This window comes from Mytilus galloprovincialis, chromosome 12, assembly GCF_965363235.1.
Source record: "Mytilus galloprovincialis chromosome 12, xbMytGall1.hap1.1, whole genome shotgun sequence".
Classification (NCBI taxonomy): Eukaryota; Metazoa; Mollusca; class Bivalvia; order Mytilida; family Mytilidae; genus Mytilus; species Mytilus galloprovincialis.
This window is the reverse complement of record NC_134849.1, coordinates 28,617,912-28,639,872: the sequence shown is the minus strand read 5'-3', so window position 1 is coordinate 28,639,872 and position 21,961 is coordinate 28,617,912. Positions and strand designations below refer to the sequence as shown.

At 32.7% G+C, this 21,961-nt stretch overlaps 2 long non-coding RNA genes across 3 annotated transcripts; both read left to right on the top strand.

Moving 5' to 3' along the window:
* The first annotated feature begins 7,401 nt into the window (after positions 1-7,401).
* Positions 7,402-16,028, top strand: LOC143055325 (uncharacterized). 2 transcript variants are annotated; one of them, XR_012971991.1, is made up of 6 exons: positions 7,402-7,430; positions 8,899-9,016; positions 12,764-12,866; positions 13,420-13,563; positions 14,331-14,477; positions 15,557-16,028. It is a non-coding gene; the product is annotated as an uncharacterized LOC143055325 (long non-coding RNA). The 2 variants fall into 2 exon arrangements; XR_012971990.1 differs by lacking the exon at positions 7,402-7,430 and having other exon boundaries at positions 8,879-9,016.
* A 21-nt stretch (positions 16,029-16,049) lies between these two features.
* Positions 16,050-18,901, top strand: LOC143055326 (uncharacterized). Its single transcript, XR_012971992.1, has 2 exons — positions 16,050-16,711; positions 18,700-18,901. It is a non-coding gene; the product is annotated as an uncharacterized LOC143055326 (long non-coding RNA).
* Positions 18,902-21,961: the final 3,060 nt, after the last annotated feature.

Below are 21,961 nucleotides of genomic sequence, written 5' to 3'. Positions count from 1 at the left end.
TATTTCTTGTATCACACTGCTTGGAGTATGGTACGAACAAGCGATACGACAATCAGCTTGATTAGCTTATCGAGTATCACAAAACAACATTACGGCATTTCCATTGACTATTTGTTGTGCCATTGGTGACTTCCAAAGGTTATTAATACGATGTACAGTTCGTGCATTTCAACAAACATGTATGTGACTTCTTTACGGATCTACAAATTACTCGCATATTTCACCTGACAATCTTCTTGTCAAATTGTATTACATTCTGAAGCGTACACATATCTTCAAATGTCTGATGTTGGAGTTTAACACTGAAAAGGGACATTTCTAATGCAATTATTGTATATCAAAGGTTGTGATTGGATGACAGTAAGCGCAAAATTCTCTATCTTCTTGTCTGTAACTAAGAAAGCCGACATTTTGAGGTGCAAAATGTAGTGACATGTAATTTCTACAATAATAAGCAAAAAATATCACATGTTGCCCCTAAAAGAGGGACAAAAGATACCAGAGGGACAGTCAAACTCTTAAATCGAAAATAAACTGACAACGCCATGGCTAAAAATGAAAAAGGAAAGCAGAAAAACAATAGTACACATGACACAACATAGAAAACTAAAGAATAAACAACACGAACCCCACATAAAACTAGGGGTGATCTCGGGGGCTCCGACGGAATAAGCAGATCCTGATCCACACGTGGCACCCGTCGTGTTGTTTATGAGATAACAAATCCGATAACTAGTCTAATTCGGTTGGTCACATTCATGAAAGGGAAGTGGATTGTAGTTACGACGGAAGGAACATGAGTTTCGAACAGCAATATACTACTGTTGCCTTTATTTACTCTGAAATAATGATTGAAATTGATTGTCGGGAGTTTTACTGTCGCTAATACCCGTTTACCTTTTACCGCTACGCGTCGCCAGGCAAACTAGATTTGCATCATAAACTACCGATGGACGTCCGCAAAGTTTAAATTCAATACAGTTATCTCTTAAATATTAAACTGTGCAAAAGACTAGATCAACATTTATGCGGAATTTCTAATTACCACATTCAGAGTGTTGACCAACAGAGAAATATATAATACCTTACTACAAAATTATTTTAAGTTACTCAATTGTTTTATAAATTTTTTATTAACATTGTGTCATGATCAATGAAATTTGTTCGTTCAGTGTATGTTCACTTGTTTTTGTTGATGTGACTTTTGATTGCGTTAAGCTATTTCAATTGCCATTTTATACTCATGCCTCATCTTTTTAAATCTATGCTAAAAATTCATGCATAAAAGACATTTAACAGATACAGTTAAGTCGGTGTCATATCTTGACTTACATCTAGAAATTGACAATGAGGGCCGGTTGAAAACAAAACTTTACGACAAAAGAGATGATTTCAGCTTCCTGAATGTGAACAATTTTCCATTTCTATGTAGCAACATTTCATATATAATTCGTAAATTTTAAGGACGCCATCACAAGTTGGTTGACCGTTATGGAATAACCAATTCATAGATGATATCGGATATGTTTCTTACGTCGTAACTACGTATACAACCCCTTCCCTTTTCATGAATGTGACCTACCGTATAAGACTATTTACCGGGTGTGTAACAACATGAGAACCAAACAGGTACCACATGTGAAGCAGGATCTGCTTACTTTTCAGGAGCACATGCCATCACATCCAGTTTTCCAGGGGTTCGTGTTGCTCAGTTTTTAGTTTTTTATGTTGTGTAATGTGTACTATTATTTTCTGTCTGTCTTTTTCTTGTTTAGGCATGGCGTTGTGTCAGTTTATTTTCGATCTACGAGTTTGACTGTCCATCTGTTATCTTTTAAACATCTTTTGCAATACTTTTAATGTACCTTACATTTTTTGTACTTTAAAAATTCAACGCTATTTGATCGTAATCAGCGTCGTATAATTCATTTGCTTATTGTATAGTGAATTTGTTCGGTGAAAAGGTAATGGAGTCATTTTTCCGTGCTTTGAACAAATAAATCTTAAATAATCTTTCAAAGAATATCATTATAACCAGGATGTTGACCACGCGTTTTGTCTATAAAATGTTAATCTTGGTATCTTTAAAAATTGTATTATCATCATTTATAAATAGGATTAGCAGTTGTCCTTTATGAGGAAGCATATCATGAAGCTTAAATTATAATTGGCTTTTCGATAAGTAATTATGAGATAGACTAGATCTTTTCATGACAGTGACCAAGGTTTCAACTTAACTCAGCATCTTATAAGAAAAAATAATTTACAACACAAATAATGGTTCATGTATTGTATAACAAACACTCCTTATAGTTTTTTATTCAATTCAACAGAAGTTTATATCAATTAGTTATGTACTTAGGCATGTTAGGTGAGGTTTAGGAATTTGTGTCAGATGTTCGGTCTCTTTGCTACTTTGCCCATCAATATCGGTTCAATTAATTTCCCAATAAATCCTTTTTTCTTTTCATGTAAGACTTCAAAAACTCATAAAAGGTCAATTAAAAAATGGAAGATGTTTTTTTTATTTTTTCCCTTTTGATTTGATATTAATGCAACTATAAGATAAAAGTTTGAAATCATCTTTTTCTCGCGATTTTTTTTCAAAAATCTCATCAGGTATTTTGTTTTCTTCCAATATGTCTTTAAAGAGATCATAGAGTATGGCTGTTGCTGTGTTGATGACAACTTTCAGTAGTTCAGCTTGAATCCCATTTATGCCTGCTGCCTTTCCCGATTTCATGGATTTAATTACCTTTGTTATTTCTTTTTTAGATGGTGGTTCAGTCCTTATATCTAGATCTTCAACTCCTTTGCTTACTGTATAGTAATACTGGTTCTGCGAAAAGTTAATAGGAGTTATATTTCAGTGACCTGAACAAATAACTCTTAATATATCTTTCAAAGAATATCATTATAATCAAGATGTTGACCATGCCTCTTGTATACTAATAATTAATTTTAATCTTGGTATCTATGAAAAAAATTATCATCATCATCATATTTAAGAAAGATTGGCATTTATCCCTTATAAGAAAGCATGTCATGAAGCTAGCTCTTCGATTACTAATTATAAAAAAGACAGAGTCTTTTCGTAGCAGTGACCAAGTTTTCAACTAGGTTCAACATCTTACAAGAAAAATAATTTACAAAACAAATGATGATATAGTATAGCATCCACTTCAAATAATGTTTATCCATTCAAACAGAAGGAATAGCACAAAAAAGGATGTTCTTAGTGAGGTTAAAGTTTAAATAGATTTATCGTTTCTCATTTAATGTTGTTGTTTGTTTTTGTTTTTTTTTTTTTTTTGCATAAATAAGACCGTAGCTTTCCTGATTGAAGTTATTTGAAGGGTCTTTTATACCATGCCGTTCTGCTTGCGCAAAGGCCCCGTGTTAAAGGCCATACTTTGACATACATGTATGATGGTTTACTCTTACAAATTGTGACTTGGATGGAGAGTTATCTCATTGGCACACATACCTCATCATTTTATATCTACGCCACATACCTCATCATTTTATATCTACACAACATACCTCATCATTTTATATCTACGCTAAACATCCATGCTTAAAAGACATTTGCCATATTTCAATGTATCTTACCTGAAAATTTCAGGTTTATTTGATTGGGATCCGAGTTTTATAATTCCTTTGCTTACTATACCCTACCCTACCCTACCCTATCCTCCTTGCTCCAAATGATGATATAGTATAACATCCACTGCATATAACATGTATAATGTTTATCCATTCAAACAGAAGGAATAGCACAAAAAGGATGTTCTTAGTGAGGTTAAGGTTTAGATAGATTTGTAGATTTGACCCATTGATATATTTTGTAAATCCCATACAGACAAAATGTCCTCAAAATGTAACTTGTGGATAATAAAGCTTGTGTAGCTGACATATCTTTATGTTTAACGGATCTGAAGGTTGGGTATTTTTTACAGAAAAGAGAGTAATGATAAAAAAAAAATGAATCGAGAGTACCATTAATCTGAGTACAAAAATAAAGAAATGATAATGATGGGGTGTAAAAATGTCACAATAAAAGAAAAAAGAATAACAATGAAATATGAATTCAAAGAATTACATTATAAAATACTGATTTAAAAACTAAACATTTATACAGAATAAAACAAATCAAGTAATAAATATTTACATTAAATCGTAAAATGTTTACTATGAGAAGTTTATAAAATACAGTAGATTTTTTTTTTTTAAAGATAAAGAAAATAACTCGAAAAATCAAAGAATACAGAAAAGAAGGAACACACGTTATAAACCTTGGGTATTCAACTTTTGGGGAATACAGTATACTAGAAAGATCGTGTAAAATTCTACGAGTTGAGAGAGATTGAATATGCATGATCAATTGTTTTCACGCATGCGTGCAAAAAAATCGTTTTCATTTTTATACAGTTTATGATGCAGAATACTCATTTTCTTTGTGTTATTTTCAAGATTATTAATTATCAGCTCTTACCAGGTCGGGAAATTGTCAAATTCTTCTCCAAAAAAAATCAAATATCGTGTCCTTGATACTCTGTCCCACTCACTTTTATCCACCCTTTCTCTTTGTTCCATTTTTTATCTAAATTCGTATACATTTGTACAGCGAGTTTCTTGATTTTATGAAAATTATCTTGAACCAATGTAATGTATATTTTCCAGCCTTTTCTATCTATATCAGATTAAAATTGTAACAATTTCTCTGTGTTTTATGTATAATGTCCTATAAAACATATTAAAGAATGTAAAATTTTTTACTCCTTAGACATGGTCAATAAATTTATTTGGTTATTAAACTGTGAGTCTATTAATATTTTGAAACAACTTGGCTATTTCTTATCAAAACACCTGCTTTGAGTAAACATTTATTATATAACACTGGGATACTGTTAGCAATATTTATAATGTCTAACTTTAGCATACTGTTTCATTGTTCTGCTTTATTGTATTTGTAAATTGTAACTTTATATTGTCATATAAGTATATGCATTATGCCCCTTGAGGGTACCTCTTATGGAAAAGATATTCTATTCTATATGCTCTTGGGAAATTTGTAATTGCTTTGATGATTGAATCCAGATTGCATTAAAATCTTTCCGAAAGCGAACCGTCTTTGCCGAAACCGTTCCAGAACAGTTCCATTGTTAATACGAAATCCGGCAATGATACTTACGTCAGAATCTCGACACTTACAGAACACAATACGATGGAGTCCCGAAAGAGCCATTGGCAATGTGGTACAACAGATTGTGATAAGATTGCATCCCTGATCATTCCGTTATGTAAACAGCTTTCTAACGAATATTGTCGTTTTTAACCATGCGAAAGATACAAATCGGATTAGAGTCGGATTGGGAAAGTGGATAATCTGAACAATATATGATTTTTGTCGTGATTAAATAATAATTGTTTTTACGAATTTTAATCGAAGTTTGGATTTTTAGACACGATTCACGGGATCTTGATCAGACTTGTTCACAAATTGAAATCGGTAATGGTCCAGACCGGCTATCAAAATCCTGCATGTGTGACCCCATCTTTCTATGTTTACTATATATACCACTTATTTCAATAAGAGTGTTCCCTCACATTTGTGCTGTGTGGTTGCTGAAAAACAAACGAGAAATCTCGTGGTTTAGCACTCATGTAATCCTGGCAAACTATCAACAAATTAAAGTATGGGTATACACATATTCAATAGCAGTACCTTTGGTTGTTTTTTTTTAATTTGATAATATAGTCTTTTAAAAGAGAGGTCATGTATACGTATTATATGATTAAACTTAGCTTATACTTAGTAAAACTTATTATATATCTTTTTTTAATAGTTCTTCTTTAACTGTTTTCGACCTTTCTATTCGTACATGTACATGCATGTGTGTCTTTCTGTATTAAAACTAGACTGAGTCAAAAATTATTTTTAAAAAATCTAAATATATCGAAAATAATTATTTTTTAAGTACAAAAATGATTGAACGTCACCCACGCATGATGAACTATTTATCAATGCTTAAAGTTTGATCTTTAAATAACTTTTTTAGTATTCAAATAAAGGTACAATTTTAACACTTATTGGTCACTTTAGAAACATTAAATAGCTGTTAAAGGTTCCAGGATTATAATTTAGTAGTCCAGACGCGCGTTTCGTCTACATAAGACTCATCAGTGACGCTCATATCAAAATAATTATCAAGCCAAACAAAGTGTAAGAACAATTTTAATATTTAACATCATCAACTGATCCGTACTTCGTCAATCGCGTAAATTTAATAATCTGGACGCTCTCCTTGGAATCAATAATGCACTTTTTAAACGTGTAACAAGTATTATAGTTAGTTTAGATTTAACTATGCCCCGAGTCTGTCCTTCGTGTATTTAAAGTATACACTAGGTAAGCTTGTGTATATGTATAAGTTCACAAAAGGTTGATCATGGAACCACTATGTCTAGTTGAAGCCTTACTACTTAACTTATTTTAAATTAAAGTTGGAAGAAGTTAAAATCTTATCATTAATCTCAAAATATTTAAAAGTTGCAATGATAAATAATGAGTGTTTAAACTAAGGATTTATAAAGTATATTTATAATTTAATGCAAATTTTAAATGGTATTTCTTATTCAAAATCTTATCGGCAGTTATTGGGCATGCTTTTATTTCTTCAAAACTTACCACTGCACCAGTCGGTGGATCTTAAGACTCCGTTCTCTTTCAGGTATGGGCTTTGCTCATTGTTGAAGACCGTACGGTCCCCTATAGTTTTTAATTTCTGTGTCATTTGATCTCTTGTGGAGAGTTGTTTCACAGGCAATCATACCACATCTTCTTTTTTTTTTTATATTTATACAGATTCTGCAAGATGGTTATGAAATTTTAAAAGATATATCCTTATCCCCGATTTAACGGAAACAAAATATTGCGGTTAAGCAGATGACAAAAAAAATATTCTGAATCCAGGATTTCCCCATACCTAATAGTGGTAAAATTTGAAGAAAACAAAAACATATAATTTGATTAAAAGCGTCGATCGAAAAACTAAAAAAAAAAATTGTTCGCGTTTTGCACAAAAAGAACTTTCTGACTCCGACAAAAAAAAAATACCCCTTGCAGTTGAACGGTTGATACTTGACAACATATAACCTGGTAACATACCTAAGTAAAACGAAAATAGAAATTTAGTGGTCAGTGTACTACGGCCTTCGTAGATGGACAAACGCCAACACTATTTGTATAGCTATCAAAAATGTCATTTAGAAAATATAAAATGATAACATCATTATATATTACACGTAAATGTACACATACGCAAACATTTCGAGTTCATAATGAAGTTCACAAATACAACATAAAAGAACACGTGTTGTCTGCATGTTACATGTATTAATATATTTGGAATATAAACAATACAGAGGTAAGAGTATGTCTTTCTAATGTTGTTTTATTTAAGATTACTTTAAGAAACCGGAACTTTAATTGTCTATGCATGTCTGTACGTGTAATTCTTGTATCCTCTGATTTTCATCCTCTATTCAACCTTTCACAGTCTATACAGAGTGGCTTAAGGACCTCCTCAGGGACGTCGTGATTGGACCTTTAGGGAGCAACCATTAAACATCTAAAAGGGGGAGGGAGGTATGTTTTTGTTTTTTTTTTATCTGATTCAGATGTTTTTTCTTCTTCAATTTTGACGCTATCAATCAAATTATTTTTTTTCAAAATTAAAAACTATAAGGTATGGGGAAAACCTGGATTCAGAAATATTTGTTGTCATCGTATTAACCCCAATATATTTTTTTTCATCAAACTAGACCACCCCCCCCCCCCCCCCCCTCATTTCTCTCGAGATTCGGGATTTACTCCTATTGAGACTCCTGAATTATTGGGTTACTTTTGGGGATCGGAAAAATATGGGGTAGGTTTGTCGGGAATTCGGGACTTTAGGAGTTAAACGCCATTTAAGTTATCCCAAATTAAAAAGCAGTTGACTGTTTAAAAAGTTGTTTAAGTCAAACTGACAAATAATAATGTGTGCTTAAATTAGTTCATTAACATTCTTGTTGGAGGATAATATAATTTGAAAACTACTTCTGTATGGTTTTATACTATACAAAAGGTAAAATGTATGTCAAGTCTTTAAATTTCTGCGGTTAAATGTTAAAAATAAATACGGCCAAGAACAATGTAACTGCACTGTGTACCCCGAATTAAAGGAATTTTCGTGAAATAGATATATATCTGCCGATGAATATGGTATCCAAACATACAAAGTCATTACACTTTTCTTGGAAAAGAGATTGGAATCTAAATGGATATAATTTCTTTGAACATTGTTATGCGTTAATTTTTAAGGTCTAATGGTTCATAGAATATAAATAGCTCGAACGAGAAAGAAACATATGTTATACATGATTTGTGAAACCAACAAAAAAGGAAGTTTAATAACATTAGGCTTATACGTGTTTCCGATATAAATAGCATGCACTACATGTACAGAGAAAATAGGCTTATACGTTTTCCGATATAAATAGCATGCACTACATGTCCAGAGAAAATAGGCTTATACGTGTTTCCGATATGAATAGCATGCACTACATGTACAGAGTGAAAATCATTAAGAAAAACTATTTTTGGCTTATAAAGAATTAAAGGTGATGTCACGTTAAAACATAAGTTTATGCATTTTAGTTCCTTGTCATATATATATCATACAGATATAACAGTAGATTAAAAAAAAAAGTGCAAGTATTATATGTATTGCTCATTCATCAAAATGTTCGTCGTATTTCTAAGAAATATGTGTAACATTTTAACAAATGTTAATACAACGATAGTCTTGCATTCGAACAGGTATTTTTGACGAAAGAAATTATTTTATTTAGCATATAGGCTATAAAGCAGTCTGAGGAAGCAGTGAAGGTGGAACGGTTGTATAAATCTTCTAGGAACTATGCTGCTTTTCGTGTGTGTACCATACTAACAAACTGAAGATTGAACCAGGTAACACGTATTTTAAATCATTATTATATACTGACTGACTACAGAAACGCAACACTCATTTTGTAGATCTTTTTTAACCAAATCATGTTTGATTCTCAAACAACTACTATTCATGCTTATCATAATTCTTTCTCTTTCGAAAAAATCAACATCTAACTTACCTATGGTTATTAAACATTATTAGTTACATAGTATGCTAGTGACCTAATACGGTATATATGGGGCCAATAAATTCCATATGGGGTGAGAACGAAGCTCGGATCCCCATATGGAATTTACTGAGCCCATATATACCGTATTACGTCACTAGCACACTATGTAACGAATTTATCTTATCGACTATCTTAACGTGTGAAATTAAGACAAGTGATTCTCAAAATGATCAAGTCTCCAGTACTATTAGCAGTAAGAAAATACTTCCATTGATCCTACAAAAACAGATGCGAACAATAACGACTTGTAAGGTTTAAATGTGTTTTATGAATTTATTTCAATCTTAATCATCAACTTCTTCGTCTGTTGGAACTTTTAAGTTTTTTCTCTCAGTACCGCTTTGTTCCCTAATATGGAATATAAAGGGACGTAACTCCACTACTTACCGTGTATGAGATAAGCCCCGCCTCCCTACTAACCTAATATCAAATATACACGGTTTGCAGGGGGACGCTTTTAACCAATCATATTCCTGGAAATGCATATGAGTAAGATAAACCGACTTATTGAGATCTCACGAATTTCAGAAAGCACAATTTCGAGCCAATAAAAGATTTTTTTTCATTTTTTTCTTTTTTGTGAAACAGTTCTTTCAATACTTGGCCCCACTTAAATCATTTAAAAAATGTTGCATCATCATATTGCAAAGACAGAGAAATTAAAAACTGAATCAACCCATTAGATTACTGCAAACAGGAAAACGTGCTGCAACCAGATAATTTTACGTCAGAAACTCGTCTTTTTGACAATGATACCGGTAGAAGGGAATTGTTGAAGACCATCAACGACCAGATCAACATGTAGTGATAATGCAACTTCAATAGAATTTGATTACGCAACGTCATTTGCGAAACAGACCTACATGTACGACCGAAACGTCAACTGCCAATCAAATTGCAAGATGCCATTTTTGTACAGATTTATGTCATAAATGTTTCCCATTAACTGAACTACCAAAGAATCGACTGCAAAAAAAAAAAAAAAAATTAAAGCCTTAAAGTTTCGACCACATAATTGCCAAAACCAATTGTAATGGGTTAAACAACTGTAAAATCAGAAAGTGAAAAACAGAACCCAAAACATGCCGAACAGAATTGGTTGACATTTTTGATAATCATTTCAAATTGGCGTTTGCTACAGGCAGTCGTTGTTTCTGACGGTAACACGTTAATTGGTAAGGGTAAAACTAGTGTTTCGGTGTATAGCACAATATTTGAACGGTTGAAAATGACGTAATCAATTCAACTTTTGACCTGGATTTTTTTTAAACATTGAAATAATGAAAGATTTTTCTGTTCATAAGTTTATCAACAAAAAATTTTATATTTAAAAATGGGAATTACAAAGAAAAATCTAGTGTTGCGTTTCTATAGTCGGTCAGTATATATACATGTACTACCATGATAAAGTTTTTTTACTTAAAATATTAAAGTAAGAAAGTTACCATGTCATGTGATTTTAGCCAGAAATCGTACTGTAAATCTAATTTTATAGTGATGATCGTTGTCCAAATTTCAAGAAGTATCTAAAAAATGATAACTTTATTATAGAGACCCCAAGTGCAATGGCTCCACTTTTCAATCACACATACGACATAAAAAGGGAAACGAGGGTAAGGGTTCAGTATTTGCAATAAGCATGTTTATCAATCCAAGGCACTGAGACACATATCCGGTAGGAGAAGAATAAACGAATCTAAACGGACAACCACAAATATTTTCGAGAGCGGAGTTGCTCTTTTCAAGAAAAATTAACCGCTACCATTATTACTGATGAATTGTCGGAATAATGAGCTGTCGGAATAATGGGCTATCAGAATAATGAGCTGTCGTAGTATTGAACTGTCGGAGAAGTGTGCTGTCGGAGTATTGGGCTGCCGGAGTAATGTGGTGTCGTAATAATGGTTGTCGGACTAATGGGATGTCTTTCGACAGCCCATTAGTCCTACAGGTCATTGTTCCGACAACCCATTGGTAGACAGCTCATTGGTCCGACAGCCCATAATTCCGACAGGCCAATACTCTGACAGCTCATTATCCGACAGTCCAATACTCCAACAGCTCATTATTCCGACAGCTCGTTATTCCGCGCAAAAAAAAAAAAAAAAAAATTGGACCAAGAAAAAAAAACATAACTCCCCCGCTCCCCCACCTAGAAGATGAATGGTTGCTCCCTTTTTAACATTTCTTTTTTGCACTACGTGGATTGTATATTGTTAAGAGACTAACGACGTTTGAATCTGGTTTTTATAAATACACATATTTAGTATTACTAAAATTAAATTTAATTTAAATCTTAAGTTGACTTTAAAACTTATTTAGTCTGGATTAGGATGAATATTTCATTTATAAAGTGATATGAATGTAAACTACTACTCCAGGCTAATATCATAATATGCATGTTTACAGGAACGACCTACTATAAAAATGGTAGGTATATTCGAATTAGATAATTTAAAAGTAAGTAGAATTTATGATGATCTTCATTCGTATAGTAATACCAACGAATACTAAGACCTTTTCTGACATTTGGCAACAATTTGACGAGCAACTATATCGATGTGTCTTACGCAAAAGAAAACCGCATTCATCAGGAAATACAGACTTAGACAATGTGCGACAGGTCAAGCCGGATAAAGTAAATATTTTCAGTTAGATTGTTTTTTAATAAAAAAAAAAAGGGGGGTGCTTTTCAAAAGACGATTTGATACCAAACCGAACTCGACTTATGAAAATTAATAGATTGCATTTGGAGCCTTTTTCTGTTTTCAATCGTTTGACATGAATTATCAGCTTTCTATATAGCAAACGGTGATCTATAGTTGTTAATTTCTGTGTCATTTGTTCTCTTGTGGAGAGTTGTCTCATTTGCAATCATAACACATATTCTTTTTTTATATATACATAACCAAAATGAAACAAAAACTGTAGAATGATTCATTATCACTGAACCAGTATATATTTGTTTAGGGGCCGCCAGCTGAAGGACGCCTCCGGGTGCGAGAATTTCTCGTTGCATTGAAGACCTGTTGGTGACCTTCTGCTGTTGTCTGCTCTATGGTCGGGTTGTTGTCTCTTTGGCACATTCCCCATTTCCATTCTCAATTTTATAGTTGCGTAACACCCAGTGGCTAATATTTCAGGACATGAACAAATGAATAATAAAGCAATTATAGGTAGGTCCTTTATTAGACACAAGCCGGGGTTAACGGCCAAACAAATATTAGCACCGGAGTTTTTTTTAACAATTTGAAGTTATGATTTATAGGATGTCATGGAGTTGTGATTCCTTAATACCCTTTAATGAGGCATATAATGTGTATCGAATGTATGCACTGACAATTTAGTTCACTTTATATAGCATTACAAAATGTTATTAAAGTATACTATCGAGTCACCCATCCAGTATAGTAGTATTATATTTTTTATGAATGAACAGATTATACCCAATGAGGTAACTGACTGAATCATAATAAAGTTAATTCATTATCATGTGGAAGTTCATTCTAAGGTTAAATATGTATCCCTCTAATAGATTTGTTACACAAGTTGATAAATGACTATGGACGAAGCTTCTTCAATCTGTATCCCGAGAAGAAGTGAAAAAGATACAGGATGGGCATGGATTATATCGCTAGGTAAGAACAACATATTAAATGTACATGTACTATCTTTCTTTTTTCGGGAAAGGGATTTTTTATGTCTTTCTATGCCTAGCATTTGTTTATTTTTATTCTTAAATATGCGTAATGCTATAATAGATGATTGTGGGGTATCGGATAAAGACTTTGAGACGGCAACCCAAAAACAACATAAACACAATATAAAAAAACACGCGCAGTCGATATGTTTCTATTGCTTATTATGATTATTTATATTGGGTTGCCTTTATATTTTACGAGTTTATAATATATGCACATACTTATAAATATATAATTATTATTTTTATAATGGTGATTATATGTTTCAAAAGAAATTACTCAAATATGTCATAAGTACTAGGATATATTATGTTTTAAATTACATTAATGAGGCAAGAAACCAGAGGTAGACATGTATCTTAACAATATGTCGAGCTCTCGAGGCTAGTCTAAAAAGTTTTTAACTTTCACCATAGGAATAAAATCTATGTTGTCATTCGTCATCGCCATCATTTGTATAATATGAAAACCTTTTACGATCGTATTTCAGGAGCTACGTTACACGTTTTTATTCTTATTGGTACAGCAAAATCATTTGGATTATTTTTTGTTGAATTTCTATGGTTCTACGACACCAACTCGTCAATTTTGTCCGGAATGCTGGCCGCACAAACACTTACAGTAAGCTTATCATGTAAGTATGCAAACTTCCAGGAAACGACCAGTTAATTTTAAAAAAAGGGGGGTATTGTTTTATCTAAAACAAAATGTAAGATAATACAAAAAAAATATATTCTTAAACTAGATTTTTCCCATACCGTGTTAAATTTTAAAAAAAAAATGATTTGATTGATAACACTGCAAAAAAACTTACAAAAATGACTCGGACCAAAAAACATAATTTGACAAAAAAGTCTAACTATGTGTCTTAACTTAACTGCGAGCATGGGTATACATGCTATATAGTTACTATATGTTGTGTTTAAGAATTGACAACAACATGACTGTATGCATACTTTGTTAAAAACAAAACCAGACGACAAATTAACGGTGTGTTTACTGTACTGGTACTAAAAGGAGACAGCATCCAAACGACACATTTAACCAATAGACATACAATGGGAATCAGACAGACTAAACCAATAGAAATGTGTCTTTATAAAGTGTCAAGCCTGAATTGTTCATAAAACTTGTGAACAAATTTAAACAGAGACAATCAAAAATCAGCCATTTAGCATAAAAAAACAAACAAAAACCAGCACACCATTAAGATATATCATGAGACAGTCACTGCGGAGGTACTTGGCTAGTGGGAAAAAAACATGAAAACGGGGCCGGGTTTAAATTTGATTTTTTAAAATTTTTATTGTCCTCCATTTTTTTTTTTTAATTCATAAGATTATTTTTTTTTTTATTATTAACCAATCAAAATGCAACAATATATTTTTTTTTTCATTTCAGCATTGTTTGTGTTAAATATTGGTTCTAAACTTCTAGGAAACCGGAGGTTGATAATAATTGGAGGCTTGATATCTTTCTCGGGATACCTGCTGAGTGCTTTCTCGCCAAACATTGGAGTGTTGGTGTTGTCACAAAGCGTACTTTATGGTAAATTTTCTGTATTTATAATCGATAATATTTAATCAGAAAAAATTAAGGAACTGAAACAGATCACTTTATTGCGAAAGCCTGTGTCATCGTAAATGTTATGTTTCATTTTGGAATGAAGGTTAGTTTCAGAATGACGGGAGATAGCAATTAAAAAATCACAATAATGTATCATAATACATATATGCAATGTAAGAATTGTTAAATGAACGTCCAGTGACAAATGTTTCATTTAAACATAAGAAGACGTGCATGGAATGATTGTCAATGAGTCATCTCTCCACCCGAGACCATATCACACAGAAATTAGCAACAACGGGTCACAGCAGGGCCTTTAACAACAAGCAAGGCTCAGACTGCAACGTCAGCTATCATGTAAACCCCGAAATGAAAAATGTAAAACATTATAAACTGTTTAACATGAATACTAACGGCCTAATGTATGAACATATAATGAACAAAAAAATCAGACATATTACACAGCAACAAACGACAATCGCAGAATTACAGGATCCTGGGCTGGGACATGCACATGCATTATGTTGCTGGGTTAATCTAGTTTGTTATCGCCAAACCCTCTCCGTCAACTGGGACAATGGTGTAACAGTACTACATATGGACACACTATGTAAAGTAATAAAAGAATAAGAAACAGGAGGAACAACTTTAAAACTACAAGCACTACAGACTCCGGACTTCGGACATGCATACATTGAATGGGACGTGGTTTAACTACATGTGTATTGTGACGACGCCAACATTCGCCCTAACCTGGAATAGCGATGAAACAGTACAACATAAGAACAAACTATAAAACTCAGTTAAAAAAAGGCTTAACTCTTCATCTGGATAACATAGAAATACATCCACACAATACAACAACACTGAAGTATAGATCTAAGAGTTATCATGTATGATCAAAATAAATAAAAACCATGCAGTTAAACTAAATAAATATGGCCTCATCAAATTGTTTTTTAGTACCACATAAAAATATTAAAAATCTAATAATCAAATAATGAAGATATAAAATGATTTGACACATTTTCAGTTTTTAAACATTTGAATAAATATTTCAGGTGTTGGATGCGCATGCACAACAGGACCAGTATTTGTTGTACTGAATACATACTTTGAGAAACATCTTGGTTTTGCTAATAGTTTTGCCTACGTGGGAGGGAGTATAGGAAGTCTTGTTTGGCCTGTGATTATAAGGAAACTTTTAGATAGTTATGGTTTACAAGGAGCTTTGTTAGTTGTTTCTGCTCTAATTTTAAACAATGTAATCGTTGGGTCTTTGATGCGTCCTTTTTTGTCGGAAGTTGTCGTTGAAACCGAGGCTGATGATTCTGAAAGCGAGGCGGATGTATTGATAATGAAAAGGAATCTGTTAAACGACGAAATTTCCGTTTCAGTCGATAATGTCTCTGGATACTTTTCCAGACAAAAATATCAAAACCAGGACCAAGAGCTTTTTATGAACCTAACTGATAAAAGTGTAGACATTAAAAGAAGCCTTTCATACAACTTCTTTTTGGATAAAAAAGAAAATGAAAAGAATAAATTCAAAGTACCAGAAAACTCAGACTATTTGGTTGGGAGTTTTACAGGTAAAAACATTAATATTAATGGTAGTATGGGGACACCTGAAACATTTTGGACAACATCCAAGTGTAGTGTGAGATCTTTACCACAACAGACATCAGAGGAAAGTTCTATTGAAAGCAAAGAAAGCAAGTCGTCTGAATTTTGTTTCAACCAATACATCATAGATATGACAGTTCTTCGGAATCGAAAATTACAGCTATTTCTGTTTGTGGCATTTTTCTCATTTTGCGGAAGCGGTATGATAATAACATTCATTCCACCTTTTGCTAGAGATAATGGTATCTCAAACGACAAAATAACACTTTTAATTACGATAATCGGTGGGTGTGACCTTTTTGCACGATTTACATTAGCTTGGATAACAGATTCACAAAAAATAAGACGCCACCATATAATGGGATTTTGTTTAGGAATTACTGGTGTAGCTTCCATGTTGAACCCGTTATACACAAGTTTTTCAGCTTTTATAGGATATTCTGTTATTTATGGACTGTTTGGAAGCATTTATTTCTCTATGTCAATTCTTGTACTCCGGGACTGTGTAGGGGCTGAAAATTTATCGGCGGCTTTATCTCTGATGATTACAATTCATGGTTTGTCATCTGTAATAATTGCACCGTCTGTTGGTAAGTACATATATATATTGTCTAGTATGTGTAAAAAGAGTAAAAAGTCTCAGTGTGATTGATTGATGTTTGGTGTTTAACGGCACTTTCAGCACTTTTTGCTATATCGTGTTGGTAAGATTTAAGTGGTAGACAGGGCCGGGTTGCCCGGATAGAACCTTAGTCAGTTTGGATTGAAATCGAAAGCACCTGCTAGATCGCTATTAAAAGAAAAATCTGTAGTACAAGAAATTACAAAAAAAAACAACAACAAGCAAACATCAAAATTAAATTAAAGAAAAAAGAAACAGTTACTATAGAAAAATGCATTCAATCGCATTTACAAATGTAAATTCGCACAGTCGTGTAATTATTAGGATTACACCTTTGGTATACGATGTATTATTCGTAAAAAAAACTTTTATATTGTGTTCAATTGATTAAAATAGATGGTATTCATTTTTGAGTCCGGTAAATTGACAAATTTGCAAAAAAATGAAAATAAATCGGTAATTCGGAAACCTATCCACGGATAACAACATCTTATGTTTCTAAGATATAAGTAAAGACTTTTTTATATTATTGGTAAGGCAAAAATAAAATCTTGTTTGGTCAGTAAAAAAAAGGAATTGGGTAAATCTATAAAATTTTATCTATTCAACATGTTCAAGGATCTGCGTATAGTAAAGCAACTGATTATGTGTATTTCATTGCAATAACAGTATAACCATTTTAGGGAGCTACCATTTGATTTTTATGGGGGGGCTAGGATGAAAAATTTTGTCCTGCATTTTTTTTTAGCTGTAATCTCTGTCCTGCCTTTTTATTTTTCACTCTGTTTGGTCCTGCTTTTTTTTTTTTTTTTTTAGTTTATCCTGACTTTTTTTTACCTAAATTGTTGTCCTGACTTTTTTTTTGGCAATTGTCTCATCCTGCTTTTTTTTTTTTTACTCAAAACTCCTGTCCTGCCTATTTTTTTCAAATTTCATCCTAGCCCCACCCCCCCCCCCCCCCCCATAAAAATCAAATGGTAGCTCCCTTAGTGTACATATACTACATGTAAACAACATCATCGTGTCGCCTATTGACATAATCTGTCATTCGCAATGATATTTTTTTTCAATTCCCATCAATTTTCTCTGAACAAAAGCCAAAATGTAGTTCATATGCCCTAAAATGTCAAGGTTTCACTGTATTGATGCACGTGCACCTGTTTCTTTGTGTATTACCGAGGTCATATTCCAATATTAAATTAGTTTTCATTATATGATTTATTTTATGTTTGAGGTCGGACGTGCGGTTACATGAATTTGTTCCGCCCTATGAACAATCGCCTGAGTTTGCCCTGGCCCGTGATGATTATCATGTTTATTGTATGTTTTAAGGGTGAAAAATATATAGTCAAATAAACTTGCCCAGTCATATGATTTGTATTGTACATTTTATAGGGGTAGATGCATTTGTAAAAAGACACACTCGGCACACACGAATTTGTACTGTCCAGTGATGATATCAAAACTTAGGGGGAGGCCGCTTGTATAGTAAGGGGGCTACCATTTTGATTTTTATGAGGGGGAGGGGCTAGGATGAAACAAAAAAGCAGGACAGGAGTTTTGAGTGATAAAAAGGGTAGGATATAACTTTGAAAACAATATTTTCGTTGTCTAGTTTTTTTGATTATTTGGAGGTGGGGATTAAAGAAAGTATATCGTAGAAACATTTGTCTCTCTTCAAAACTGAACAATTAGCCGTTTCAGAATCTAAAGAATCATGGGTAATTTCATTGTTCGTACCCCAAAATGAAAATAACGTCACGACATTGGTTGAATTTCCATTGTTTTGGACGTTTTCAACCAATCACGACGTTTCGGTGTACATTTTTGAAAATATTACCCAGAATGCAATAGATTCTGAAACGGCGAATTGGGGTGTTGTCCGATGTCGCATTACCATAATAATGTACTTTTGTAAAATTCAAACTGATCAAGATTTCATTTGTTTTTTTCCAGGTTTTATCCGTGATACAACTGGTTCATATGCAGGATCGTTTTTTCTAATGGGTTCCGGTTTGATTCTTGGGTCTGTTGGTATATTCTGTCAGCCATTAGTCAAGTAAAGACACATGAATTACTGGATTATACATGTTATAATGTTATGATATTAATATTACTGGTGTCTGTCACGTTATTGGTATAAATATGTAAAAGTGAATTTTTATTTTTATATCATCGAATTTGTACGAACAGGAGTAACATGACGGGTGCCATAATTTACCCGGTTTTGCATATCCTTCCTAAGCAACTGATATCACTCCCGTTATTTTAACTTGGGGGTAAAAAAGGGGGGGATGATTCGTGTAGCTCTTTTATTTCCTATGTTGTGTTTTATGACGATGTTTTTTGGTGGTTTGCGCAATGGCGATGTCAGTTTGTCTTCGGTGTCTCGGGTTAAATATCCCTTTTAATATTTCTATATGCAATTTATACATTTTAACAGTAACATGTACTGTAAAAACACTCTAAGTCTCACGTTTATTGACCAGTTGTAGGTGGTGCGAAGTTTATATAAACGAACGATATGAATGCAGAATGAGTTCTACATTGCGGACATAGCAAAGTACACGCTGTCCATGTGAATTAATGCAAGCTCATACGATTCATTGACTGTTTCGTAACATTTTACCTACATCTGAACGACCTGTATTCACATCAAATAAATACAATTGTTTTTAGAATTATTCTTATCACGCGATGGATTCTCTTACCTAACCGCGCTTACAGGTGCACATTACTTTTTATATCTGTAAACTATTACATAACGAAAAGAATATAAGTAAAGCATGATGCAGTTAGTGTCTTGGGAATATTTATATCACGCACTGAATGTGTATTACATAACTGAGGTAACAAGTACATGTGCATGACTTTTTTTCAATACAAATCATTTCACGATTCATGAATTATTAAACAACGAAGAAAAGCGATATCAGTATATCACCATGCAGACTTTTCGAATCAAAGAAGATATGGAGCATTTATCAAAGAGACAGCAACCAAACAACATGTGGTCAGTAAAAATTCGAGCATGATAGTCCTACTCAGACTCGGAATTCAACCAATCAACAAACTTGAATGGGTGTTTCGAGTAAAACATTTATACTCAAAGAATCCAGAAGCAGACTAAAACACTTTAATATTTTGTTCCTTGGTGAATCCTTAAGATTAAAAAAATAATAGATTGTGCCTATCCCATGGCAGGAACCTGTAATTTAGTGGATACCGTTTATAGCCGTTTTTTAAATTGTTTTTCGTTTTTTGCCTTGATAAAAAAAAAGTGAAAGTGTGAACTAATGCTCACTGACCATATTCCCGCCCAAATACTTCACGGTAAACAGGAAGTTGTCAAGTGATGAATCTGAAAATTCTTCACACGGTATAGCTAACTGATATAAACCATGAAACCAAATTTCCGAATTCCTTGCAATGTAATTCCTGAGGAAAATGTGACGAAAATTTTCTATCTGGATGTCTCGTGTTAAATGATGTAAGTGTCCGGTAAACAGGATGTTGTTGAGTGATGAATCCGAAAACACATCACATGGTATAGCTGACATATATATTACCCCCACTTTGAACCACTTTTTCAAAGTGGGAGTATATTATAACGTTTGTTCTCATGTTGTTGCACCACAGTGACTACACTAGTTTCGGGGGGAGGGGGCGGGTTGACGCCATGTTAATCCCTGCAGCAATCGTATGTGCCTATCCCAAGTCAGGAGCATGTAGTTCAGTGATCTCATTGTTTCATATTTGTCTATCGTCTTTGATTTTTGGTATTTACTTAATATATTTTCTGAAATTATGCCGTTTTTCAGTTCTTTGTCAATCGAATTGTTTTATATATTTCATTTCGGTGACTTTAATAGCCTGATGTATTTCTCTTCTTTTTGACGGCCGAATGGTTGTCGAACATTGCTTACATCTACTTCATTTGAACTTAGACAGATTTTATTGTTCAGAATGTCAAATGAATTAGACACAAGTTTTTCAACTTAGTAACGTCTTCTCCAAAAATTTTCAGATGTTTACTTATTGGCAATCATACCTTTTCTCCCTTTCTTGCAAGGAACTATTTTAGACTGCACTTTTAGAGGTAACGGATTTATACATGGATAAAGCATGAAATTATCTGCTTTATGGTGGCATTAAATATCAGACGAAAATCTCAAAAACATTATTAATATATATATATAGTTGTTATGCGGTTGAAAAAATGAACGAACCAGGAAAAAAACATCACCTAGTGTCGAATAATTGATATATGTTGTTATTTAAAATGTATTTGTCAATTTTAGTGTAAATTATTTAACAACTGATTAACCATTTATCAATTTCATGTCCATGATCGTCAGATAGATGAATGATATTAAAACGCATTTCTTGTGTAACAAAGGTATCAACAGCTCAGTTCGGTTGCTTGTATATTCCTCCATTTATTGTGGAGCATTACCCAAAGGGTGTAATCTTAGCAACTATATACACCTTAAAACACAGGGAAACATTTAATTATATACAGATGCCTGAATTTGGTTATAATAATCACTTAATAAAAAACAATTCATAAACACGATGTACTTTTCAACGTTATATAATCATCATATATCTTGTATAGTAGATTATTAAAGTTTACATACATTATACGTCAATATCTATAGAATATAAACACATTATAGGGACATAAACAATTTATGTGTGCGAGCTTTAGAAATATGAAGGAAACCAAGGCTCAGTGTATGTAAATGCGAATCCTGAAATACGATTTTCACTGTTTATGCCATGAATTTCTGGTGTAGAATGATAAATAAACATAATAACAATTTATGATTTTTGAATGAAATAATAAATAATTTATCATATGGATTGTTTTAATACACTTGTTATATAGGATCATACACATGTAGGTAAGAGATGCAGAAAGGTTTATATCGCACTTCACAGTGAGTAAGGTGTTAAATAATAATTACTTTAATAATCAAAATTAATATTAAAAAAAAATTCACTAACAGAGCGTTTAAGAGATTTAAAAGTAGCAGTAAAGATTCATTTGCAGAAAAATGTACCTTTTAACATTATTAATAATTTTGTATATTAACTTAAAACAGGGTTTGTTGTTCAGTTTGTTGATATTGAATAAAATTCCACTGTGTTGTTTTTGTGATGCGATTCATGTTTACTGTCGAATAATGATACTAGACTTTCATTTTCACTGTAA